The sequence below is a fragment of the Erithacus rubecula genome (assembly GCF_903797595.1).
Source record: "Erithacus rubecula genome assembly, chromosome: Z".
In the NCBI taxonomy this organism is placed as follows: Eukaryota; Metazoa; Chordata; class Aves; order Passeriformes; family Muscicapidae; genus Erithacus; species Erithacus rubecula.
Genome location: NC_136661.1, coordinates 29,710,095 through 29,721,192, shown reverse-complemented (window position 1 = coordinate 29,721,192; position 11,098 = coordinate 29,710,095). Strand labels below are relative to the sequence as shown.

General features: G+C 40.4%; 1 long non-coding RNA gene across 1 annotated transcript in view; it reads left to right on the top strand.

Moving 5' to 3' along the window:
- LOC306814384 overlaps nucleotides 1-9,044 on the top strand; it is a 40,316-nt gene extending 31,272 nt beyond the window's left edge. Inside the window, exons 2-3 of the long non-coding RNA XR_013777162.1 lie at nucleotides 3,035-3,142; nucleotides 8,651-9,044. This is a non-coding gene — a long non-coding RNA (uncharacterized lncRNA). The remainder of the gene's footprint in view (nucleotides 1-3,034; nucleotides 3,143-8,650) is intronic.
- The last annotated feature ends 2,054 nt before the right edge of the window (nucleotides 9,045-11,098 follow it).

Genomic DNA, 11,098 nt, shown 5'->3' with positions numbered 1-11,098 from the left:
GTGGCAGATGTCTGCTGCTGAGTGCTGGGCTTTTTTTTTTTTTTTTTTTTCCACTCCTTGTGCTTCATCACTTGGTATTTTTAGTTGCTAAATGTTGCAGAGACAGCTTTTTCAATTAGAAAAGTGACAAACTCTGCAAAATGAATTCTAGCTCATGGAGAACATCAGTATCAACCTCCACTTGCTTACTGACTTTGCAGGATGGACTTATTTTCCTTTTTTTCTTGAACTGAATACTTTGACCTATTTGTCTCCAAAATAAATAAACAAAATAAAACTCTAACCAAGAACATTCCCATTCAATGATGCTTAGGAAAAGGCATATATCCAAATCCATTCCTGTGCCTCAGCTGAGGTGTGGTGGTATGAGAGTTGAGAGACTTTGCTATGGATACAGAACTTTTATTAAAGGCTGCCAGTACTTTTATAAACTGTTGTGTGGTTAGGGAGTCAAAAGTATCCAGTTATGGTACACATCTACCACTGTTTACAAAATCCTGTGTGCCTTATGCACACTTATCCAACATCTAGGAATCAGACAGATCATCAGCGTTGGTCCTTCCCTAACATTATACAAATTGTCCATATACAAATTTAAGGAATCAGAATTAGCAATGTCTATAGGATAGAATTGATAAAAGAAACCTGTGATGCAAATAAATGTCCTAATTTCCATGGAAAGTGTTTAGAGAATTTAGGCTATTTGAATTTCTTCTTAATATGTATTTACTTTTTACATTGGTTTTCTCTTCAGAATGTTCAAGAATTTACACAATCTCAGGCAAATTGAGCAGTTACAGAATTATAATACTTGGGAATTATTTCCATTTTTGTGGTGGTGGGTTTAAGAGTATTCAGTCACTTAGGAGAAGTTTAAGAGATGCCTGTACTGGAGGAGTCACCTGTAAATAATCAATCTATTTAATTCTATAAGTCACCTGATCAGAAACAGGTTTGACAAATTTAGGTCAGGAATTTAAAAAAAGTTCAAGTTTGTAACTAGGAAAGCAGGAACACCTTATATGAAGCCACAGTGCCTTCTTCATCCCTAAATGTATTTAGATTTAGAGGAAAATATTATAACTCAAAGAGTAGGGCTATTATTATGAAGGGAGTCAAACTAAGTGATTATAATGCTCCCCTCTAGGCCCAAGCTCTGTATTTATTATTTTTTACTGATTATGAGCCTGATATTTTGTAACTGTAGAATTAGACAAAGCTGTGGGAACCTAGTCCTAGAGGAGGCAGCATCTGAGAACCAGGCATCACAGGACAATCATTACTTAGGAACCTAAAACAATTAACTTCATCAGAAACCTCAGCTAACTATTCCAAAAGTGCATATGAGTTTGGGTAGCCTTTTAGCAGGCTGGAGACAGATGAATCTTTTGGGTGGCCTAATCAAGACCAGGAGGTTTTGCCACCTTTGCCCAGATTCCACCAAATCCAGCTTTGCTGTGGGGTTTTCTTGCTTCAATGTTCTGGCTTTAGGAGATATTCTGAGAGAGTGCAAGAACATGAACTCAGGACATCAAGGCTCTGCCCTGATGGTTTGTTTGTTGACTCATGCTGAGTTACCTCTGAAAACTGTGAATTTCCCTACTTCAGAAAGCCCCATATTTCAAGGCTAGATGTTCCAAGAGAAATTATTGGCATTCAGTGACAGGCAAGGAGGAAAACAAAACAGCCCGCTCAACCCGGCCCAACTCAACAACTCAATTTAATTCAACTCAATTTCTGAACACCCCTGTGAAACAGGAAACATTTGTTTACAAAATTTGTTTATAAACTCCATTCTTCTCCACAAGGCAGGAGACACTGACATTCAGTTGCAGCTGTAAGCCAGGATATCTTCAAATCTGACTACCCAAAACTGCTTTAGGAAAGTCAACAGGTGACCTGGGGGATCACTCACGCTTCTGGTAACAGGAGTTGTGAGATTCTTCAGGCCAATTTCCAGCACTGCCAGGTTTTCTGAATAATGCCTGATGCCACAAGAGATCAGTGTCAAGAGGCAGAAAGGTCTGTCAGGGGGGAATATGCAAACCCAGACCAACTTGACCTTGAAGGTCTTAATAATAGGGAATAAACCCATGAGGTCAGCAGTGCACGTATCTGACAAAAGGCTCTGGGAAGGCAAACTTTGGAAATTTTAAGTTTTGCTCCCAAGAAAATGAATGCTTGGGTCCAGTGGTTCTCTCCATCAGTGTTTCAATGATGGGATGGATCATCTGAATTAGCTGCAGGGGCCCAAGGAAATTGCTCTCTCTGAAATCAAAGGGAGTTGGACTGCCCTTAGCACAGAGAAGAGAATGAGTGTTAATGAATCTTAAAAAGGATTCATTATTAAGATAAATGCACCTTAACACATTCTATGAATGTCTCGGTCTCTTTCCCAGACAAAGAAAAACAGTTTGAGCTGCCAAAGTCTTGATTTTATCTAAACAGACAGGAGAGGGATCAGACCTCAGTGGGCTCATTGCACAGCAGCTTTGCTGAAGCTCTGTTGTGCTACTGGCCTTCTGTGGAGGGTTTCTGTTCCAAAATGCTGCCAAAATAGATGAATGTAATTATGGGGTAGAAGTTGGCTGATCAGACAATTCCTATGAACAGTCCTGGGATGAATGCACATCTGCTGGTACCTCCTTGGGCAGGATCAGTCACAGGATCAGTGTGTGCTCCTCTCTGTCACAGTCCTGCCAGCCTGTAACTCAAGAGCCTCAGATGAACAGAATGAGAAAAAAATTAAATCTCCTATCTAACACTTTGGGGTAACACTTCATGCAGCTTTACGAGATTCTGGGATTTTTTTGGAATAAACAGTTGTTTTGGTTTTTTTTTCTCAGTAGTAAAAAACCCCAACTCTTTACCATTCCAGATGAATTAATGTCAAGGCCTAGAAGAGATTAAGGGAAATTGTTTAAAGCAATGATGACAAATCTCAGTTTTGAAACAATTTTTTGTTTCATGAGGCATCTCCAGATTTTCTTTGCCTCAATTCCCAGAGAAGTCTGTCTGTCTGTCTGTTTTTCAGGGCTCTGAAATTCAAGTGTCTTTGCCTGATTGGGAGATCACCTGTCTCAAAACCTGACATAACTTCACAGGAGCTCTGCTAAGGGTCGGAAATTGCGCCAAAGTTTGGGTAAGACTATGGCATATGCCAAAGGATGGCAGGCAGGGAGACTTCTGTTTCACCTTTCAGAAGAGCAGCCTGATTTGCAGCAGAAAGGATATGAGTATGTTCTGAAAATCAGGTGTCATTCAAGTATTCTGTTGAGAAGACAAGATAAGAAAGCAAAGACTATCATTTAAAGTCTTGGACTCTAAAAGTGGAGATTATGGAGCTGTAAGGAAACAGAAAGAGCTTCCCCTTTAGCCCTCTGAATACTGCTTTTAATTAAAGTTCAGATTTTTACATGGTAGAATACCAGTGTTATGGGCTTATCATGAGAAATAAACTCAATGGTTAGGTAAATATCAGTATAAAGTGATCCTTAATGAGCTCAAAGTTTATTCCATAAAATATATGCTAGATTTAGTTCTTACATACCAGTAAGTGTAAATTAAACCCCTTTGGGAAACAAACTGAATCTGAGTGAACACAAGTTTTATTTTGACACCATGAGACAACCTTTGATAACATCACCAAGAGAAGAACCTGACCTATAAAACTGGAAATAAAGATGGAAATGTGGTCAGCTGTCATTTGGAACACAGAATTTTTCAGCATTAAAGGGCAGCCCATGTGAGGGAAACTTGTCTGTGAAGCTGAAAAAGTATTTAGAAAAGGATGCATCTGTCCCAGCACTGTCTTCTGAAAGCAGCCAGATGCCTAATGTGGATTAGCCATATAATTTTTATAGAGATGTAAAGATAGGTGAGTATGCCAAAATAAATCATTGCAGCTCTGACCTGCACAGTCTGTCTCTATATGGGATTCAAATGTGCCTGGGAAATTGTGTTTGATTAACATCTCTGTATTGCCAGCAAGTTGTTGAGGAGCAGAATTGCTTAATTTTAGTTGCTCTTTTCTGATCAGAAGGCTGCAGGCATGGGTTTATGGGGAGAATTAAAACAATCATATTTATATGTGTACAATGGAAGATGTAATTAAGAGGAGTTAGGAAAAGGCAAATTTCAAGAGATGCTAACACAGAAAGAGAACAACAATTGGCATGATACCCAGCATAAAACTAGCAGCAAGATAATTCAATCAAGACAGAGAAAAAGTGAAATTTGGATGGAGTTTACAGGAAAGGCTTTCTCAGAGAAAGACTTACAGGGATACAGAATAATTCAAAATCCCTGAAAAAAGAGGATTTTAGGCCAGGCAAAACAGAACTTCAACAATATTCTGATAATGACTCTCACAAGAGCAAGAAAATGGCCTGGACATTCTACCTGGTTTCTTCTCTATTTAAGTTCTGTAAGTTTGATTTCTGCTTTCTGATGTGTAATGGCTGCAACAGGGTAAGTCTCTTTAACAGTAATTATGGTATTGTGGTTAATTTGCCTTTGGCAGGGTTGTTATTACTTCTCTACAGTAAATATCCCACACTATGTCAAACACACATAGATCAGCTTTGCCCACAAACCTGCCCTAGCTGCCACTGCAAGCTCAGCCTATCTAGACTCATCATTACCTCCAGATCAGACCTAGCTCTGGCTGAGGCTCAGGATACTGTGGTACCCTGAATTTATTGTGGATTTTGCAGGAGATACTCTTTCTGCTTGTTCAAATTCTTTTTAGCACCTGGTCAGGAGGGAACAAAAGGTGCTGATGAGTTGCATTTGCTTGTGCCATTCTTGTGTCTGTTGTGCCAGGAGGCATTTGGGTGTTTGAAAGCAGCTGTGATAGCAGAGTCTCTGTTGGAAAATTGGAAAAAAATCTTCCCAAGGAATGAGGAAAATTAAGCCAGAGAGACATTCAGGTGAAATGCAATTCTTAACAAGATTTTTTTCAATGCAGTGGCATTGAAAATGGTGGATTTGTAATATTCCCCAATTAACATTACTGCTACTTCTTTCTAGTATTATTTCTACTTCTATCTGAAAGCAGGAATATGGAGTTCTGAGGGACACTCCAAAACAGTTTACGAATCTGTGTCCATTTCAAGAAATAATTTCATCCAGAAAAACACAGTCTTTGAAAATATTCACACTGAAGTGCTGTTACATATGAAATATTTCAACACAGGAAATGCCAAAGCAATCCCTGTCAGTATTTTTTTAAGAAATATTTTGACTTTTGTTTCAAAATATATTTTTTTTTAATTTAAAAATTGACTGCAGTGAACAGGAAGGAAAAAAGATTAAATTAAAAAAAAAAAATCCCTAAATAGTCTCAGGGCACAAGAAGAGGTTTATTTTTGGAGTGAACAAATTCCTTCAAGTTGACCCCAAATAAAGTTTGTTATTATGCTTTCTTTTGCCTAGCTGGAAATCCTGAACATACTTTCTAGTAGACCTGCCCTGGATTTTCTCTTAGGTTTCTTTTAGGCCACTGAACATAAAAAAATAGAAAAAAAAATATTCTATCTCTGCTGTGGAATGTATTTCAGGGAGCAGTTTTACCCTGGTTGGAGATGACACTGCATCTTTCTTATCTCTATGACTAACTTCCAGACACCCAAATTGCCTCCTAACATATGGAAGATGTATGGGCAGGATTTTTTGTACAAGCCAGACTGCAGCAGATGGGTGAAATATACAGCACTCTGTCTTTGATTTAGCAAAAATAATCTACTTCACATTCGTGGAGACTGCACGGTTTTCCCATGAAATTTCTAGGCAGGCTGACTTCTCTAAGGGCTCTGCTAAAATTTCAAATAATTTCTAACTTGATTATGCTAATTTTTTCTCCAGTCAGAGAGAATATAGTGTATTTGATGCCATTTCCTCTCCCTCAGCCAGCTCTGTAGCATTTTGTGCTTTCTCAGAAGAGCATTAAAGGCAGAAAAAAGCTTCATCTCCTGATGTTTCTGGTGGGACAACCACAAAGGGAGGCTGGAGAGCACCCCAGGCTGGTTCCCAGAGGATTCTCTCACCCACACAGAGCAGGAGGTGCCAATGCTGGACCTTCTGCACATGGACAATGAGCTGTTGGCCCCAAGGATGGCTCCCAGTGAGCTCCAGCTCTCAAGATGATAACACTAGTTGAATTTCTGACCCAACAATGACCTGGCCTATGAAGGATTGTGCATGTCCTGTGATGTGATGGTCACAGAAACATTTGGGTGGCAGCCACACTGTAGTAGCAACTCTAATGTTCTGTCACTCAGGACATGACCCGGAGTTTCCCCGCTCATAGGCATGAGAAACACTGAGAGACCCATAAGCCACATCTGTCTGAAGAGCCATATGGGTCTGACTCCCAAAATTCAGATACAAATGCCTGTAAGATGTGTTTAAGCCAAGGGCAATGAAACTCTTTCAAGCTCAAATTACGAGCGGTCACTCCAAATTCTAATTTCACGGCACAATTTTTCCTCTCTGCTGTCACACCCGAGCAGTGACACAAGCTACTTTTAGATGGATAGAAAAAAAGAGGGGAAAAAAGTAAAATGAAAGGAGACAGCACTCAAATTTACCCACCTGTGCTGGGAAGTGCACTCAAGGACTGCATGCTGAAGGGATGCTTTGCTCATGCCTCAAATGAGGACATGAGGAGAACAAGGCTGACTCTGTCTCTGTTCACTCCTGCTGGTGCTGGCAGTGTTGCAGAGACAACCCATTTTGCTAAATGAGCCTTTTCCACCACGATACCCTTTGTGTTTTAGAGGTCTGCTCCCTCCAACACCAGTACATTCTGGTTTTTCAGGCTGCTTGTTGCAGCCACAAGGACAGGGAGCCTCCGCGCTGCATTGGAGGAGTCAGTCTCTTGCTAAACACACTGCTTTGTTTTTTTTCTTCTCCTTTTTGTCTTTGTTGTTGTTGTTGTTTAATTTTCCATGCTGGGCTATGCAGCAGGAGCAGGCAGATGGACTGCAGCCCTGCTCTGTACACCAGGTGGCCTCAGTAGTATGTGCTTCAGCCCTGATCCTCTCAAGGTGCAACCACCACTCCTGGCAATGCCCTTTCTGTTTGCAGTGACCTGAGCACGATTTGCAGTGCAGTGAAGCACAGCCAAGAGTCGTGCAACAGGAGAAAATGTAGGAGATAAAACACGTGCATGGATGGGATTGATATCAGAAGGCATCTGTTAAACACACGTAATGTTTGCATGAAACAGCTCTGCAGACAATGAGCACTGCTGTGCTGTAGCTACCTGGAGGGACAGAGAGTTGTTATCCTCTTCTCCTAGAATAAAGTTCTTAAAAAATAAAAGCCTCAGCCACAGGCAAGCATTTTGCATGTTGCCACATAGTGATTTATTCATTAAAGAGGAGATGGAGGAGCCAACGGGTGACTGATAAACCCTCTGCATGGGAAACTGCAAGAAGGTCTCAGTGAGAGGCTGATTGTTCCCATGGAGGAAAGCTACTGGTGGAATCTCTCATCTCACTGAGCTGATTTAATATGTACACAAAGCAGGAATACACTGATTAAATTTGCCGGCCACATGAAGTTAGAGGATGCTATTAGTGCGATGGAAAATTGTGAGTCACAGAAACTTGGCAAGGCTCAGTCATACAAAATGTAGGTTGTCCACCCATGGTGGCAGTCATCTGACTAAAAGCAAATTTCTGTGGAGGAGTTGCTCACCATGAATTTTCTTTACTGTTAGCTATGACAAAAGCACTTTAAATACACTATCTGTGTTTTTTAAAAATAGATACCTAAGGTACATTTAAAGGACTTTGCACTAAGTGCAGCTATCACTCACTCTTGATGGTAAGGACTCCATAAGGAGTCTGGGTCAGCTGCAGATGCATGAACTGTGCTTATCTAGATGCTGCAAGATTAATCACATTTGTCTTTAGAGGAGGATAATGAATTCTCTGCAAGGTGGTGCCATCCACAGGGAGGGATAGAGGAACAGCAGCATGCTCTCCTCAAACATGGAGACCTCTGATCTGATTTTCAGATTGGAAAATTAAGAAACAAATAAAAAAGCTGAAAGCAAACTATGATCCTGGAGGGTTCAGTCAAAATATTTCCTGTACTGAAAGTTCTGCTATGAGACAGAAATGAACAAAGGAATTTCCACCAGGAGCAAGTTTAAAAGGGTGGCTGTGATGATGACCAGGCACTGACCATCACTTCAGAGAGGACTGAGGTGGTTTGTCCAGGGGGAAGGCAAGGCAAGGCAAGGCAAGGCAAGGCAAGGCAAGGCAAGGCAAGCAAGACTGTGTAGTTTTCCAGATGCTGTCCAAAATTTCTTTTAGCAGATTAACCTTTAGCTTATGAACCACCTCTATCTTTCCTCAGTATTATTGAAGATAGAGCCATGTTTTCACTAATTTTTTTGAGCTGTTCCCCACATACCATGCTGGCTACACCTCTCCTCAGCATGGCTTCTTTCCCTGCCATGCCTACAGTGACCTGCTCAAGCAGGATCACAGACCTTAAGCTTTCCCATTCCCTGAAGGCTTTACCAAAGGTTGCTAAAAGAACTTCTCTCACTGCATGGGGATTAACTGGGCCCAGTCTGGGCCAGGGATAAGTACCACACTCTATAGCTTGAGTTTTTTTCCCCTTCCCTCTTTAGCCTTTCAAAAATAGGAGAGTAACTGCTGAGAAATCAGAGGAGCCATGAGGATTGCAACTGCTTGTCAGAATGGAGGGATACATGACTGGAGAGGCAGAAAAATCACAGAGAGATCTGGGAGAGGGAGGGAATGAGGAATTAAAATAATCAACACCTAGAATTAAACCATTAGTCAATGGAGATTAATTGCAATGGGAAGCAAGGCAGGGCTATGCAATACCTTATGTATTCTATTTCAGCAGTGGGAAAACTCTCCTTTCAGGAACTAATTAGTGGCCAAATAACTCAGGTTGCTCTGAGAAGCTGTGGCTGCCCCTGGAAACATTCAAGACCAGACTGGATGTGGCTTGAAGCAACCTGGGACAGTGGAATGTGTCCCTACTTAAGGCAGAGGGTTTGGAGTGAGATGGACTTTAGATGGAAGGTCCCAACCTTCCATACCAAAATCTCTCAACCCAAAGCATTCCATGATTTTGTGATTCTAAGTTGGTTAAAACACCCAAACAATTGAAACTCCATGTCCCTTGGTTTTGTAAAGCCAAACCACAATCCTCATTTCTACTTGAACCCTCTGTTTGCCAAAGGGTGATGTGACAGGGGGCAGACTCCCTCAGGGCATCCCTCACTCCCCCTCACCTGCCATGGGGGGGCCACCAAAGAGAAACAGGCTCTTTGGACAAGGCTCAAGAAGGTTTTGGTAAAATATGCAGTAATTGGATGTGTCTTATAAGAAGGGAGTGGGCAGTAGGAATGGAGGGAGCTCAGCTCAGGAGTTAGACCAGAGACCACAGCAAAGGCCTGGTAAGGAAATGGTAAGTCAGATACTGGGCAGTGGGGAGAAATGTTTTTCATTGTTGTAAACTAATTTTTTCCTCCTACACTGCTTAATTGATCTCTGGAACTCACTACTGTAAAATATTACTGGGCATGCAATTTTGCAGGAGGAAAATATAGTTGGGAATACTCTGAGTTATCTCACAGAGGATAGATGCATAATGGAAGCACAATATAACATAAACTCTCATCCTACAGGGTATACAATCATTACTGCTGACAGGTTTATGTAGCAAAATTAGTCCATAATTGCTCAAAGGGAATTCTTGTGTCTTCCTATGAGGAACTCTTGGATGAAGAATCTGGATTAAAAGAATTGCTAATTGTATCCAGTACAACTCTTCCTATATCTTAGAAAATCTTTTACATTTCTGACTCATATGATATATAAAAAACCCCAAATCTCATGCAGGTTACATATATTTCAATAAGAAGAGAAGTTAATTTCTGTGAATGGGATTCCTGGGAAAAGCAGTGAGATCCAAACAAAAGCAGTGCATGAGCTGTTTTGCAGGGCCATCCAACCTTCAGGCATCTAATGGAAGTGCAGTTGTGCATAGTCAGTGAACATGTCCCATTAAATCAGTGTCTTAATTGCAGGGACCCCTGAGACTTTTTCACAGGCTCCCCTGAGACTCTTCCACTGAAGTCCATTTGTCTTTGTATCATATATCCAGATGTACAGAAGATAGAATTGCTGTTTCTTCTTCTTCCTATTTTTTTAAAAAATAATTCTTTCTTTCTCTTTCTTTCTTTCTTTCTTTCTTTCTTTCTTTCTTTCTTTCTTTCTTTCTTTCTTTCTTTCTTTCTTTCTTTCTTTCTTTCTTTCTTTCTTTTTTTCTTTCTTTCTTTTCTTTCTTTTTTTCTTTCTTCTTTCTTTCTTTCTTTCTTCTTTCTTCTTTCTTTCTTTCTTTCTTTTCTTTCTTTCTTTCTTTCTTCTTTCTTTTTTCTTTCTTTTTCTTTCTTCTTTCTTTCTTTCTTTCTTTCTTTCTTTCTTTCTTTCTTTCTTTCTTTCTTTCTTTCTTTCTTTCTTTCTTTCTTTCTTTCTTTCTTTCTTTCTTTTCTAGAATTAAAGACTATAAATCCCAGCATGCAGTTAATATTTAGGGAACTGAGTTAGAGGCAAACACATCTTAAGGTTCATGGGGCATCCAGTTTCCTTGGGGGTGTCCAGTAGGTGCAGTAAGTGACCCTTTGGGTTTTTAAGTGCCTCAGGTAGTTCACATTCATGAAGTTGAAGGGAACCACAGCCTGATTAGACTGTGGGGTTCCCATGGTTTGAGGAAAGAAAGGGGGCTCTTGAGACCTCAGGTAGTGTATTGAAGGACAGATCCTGAGTTCTGTGGCTGTGCCAGCTAACAGAGTGAAATGTCTGAAGAGGAAAATATTAATTATTCTTCAGGATGGTAAGAACATGTGATGGAGTTCCCCATCTTCTGATAAACATATCTACAAGCAAGTGATCAAATTGAAATACTTTTGGTTCATGAGCAGCTAATCTGCAAAGAAATCTCTCCCCTGCTCCTGCCACTGCTTTCAAAACAGTATTTTCATTTCTATCTAGATTTGTTTGCTTGTTAGTCTGTGGCCTCCCCCTAAGGATGTAACTGCAGA